The following is a 770-nucleotide window of genomic DNA, read 5'->3' as shown; positions in this document are numbered from 1 at the left end:
AAAAAAAAAAAAAAAGAAAAAAGAAAAAAAGGATAAAGGCATATAGCACTGAGGGATTTAGACCAAAGGCTCTTCCTGCTTGTGTGCAGGACTTTTTAGGCCAAGAGAGGACTGCGATTAAGCATGAGGTTGGGCCTGGGACCTAATAGTTGGGCCATGGGGCTACTGCTGGGTTGACCTTGGGAGATCGAATCTTCCACTCAGTAACTCTAAGCAGGGGGGCTGGTCTGGCAGTCTGAGGTAAGGTGCAGGCCTGAGGTTTTATGTATAACAACCTTGGCTGTTCTCTCCACTCCTGTCTTTCTCCCTGTTCTTTAGACATGCTCCATATTGACTCAGCAGTAAAGACACGAGCCTTACAATAGTGCGATTTTGGAAGCAAACACTTCCCATACTAATGGTTGATGCAGAAACTCCCTTTGAAATGAACCAAGTCTGAAGCCTTATCCCAAGTTTAAAGATAAAGGGGAGAATGTGGGTGTCCTGGGAGAGTGGACAAAGTGGCTTTCACATCCCTCTAAGAACACAATGGTGTGACCTCAGTGCAAGGGGTTGGAGCTGGGAAGAATGGCCTTATCTCTTGGCTTCATCACAGATCCACTTGGTGGCCTCAGCCAAGCCACCTCCTCTCTCTGTCTCTTATCTACTTCCCTTATTTAAAATTGAAGGAGTCGCATTAGAAAAACTAGAAAGCTCTTCCAGTGCTAACTTTCGGATATGTGTATTATGATGAATTGACAGTGAAATAATTTTTTTTTTTTTTTTTTTTT

The sequence above is a fragment of the Sapajus apella genome, unplaced genomic scaffold, assembly GCF_009761245.1.
Source record: "Sapajus apella isolate SASKATOON/1434 unplaced genomic scaffold, GSC_monkey_1.0 scaffold72, whole genome shotgun sequence".
NCBI lineage: Eukaryota > Metazoa > Chordata > Mammalia > Primates > Cebidae > Sapajus > Sapajus apella.
The sequence above is the reverse complement of the archived record's forward strand: the minus strand, read 5'-3'. Positions refer to the sequence as shown.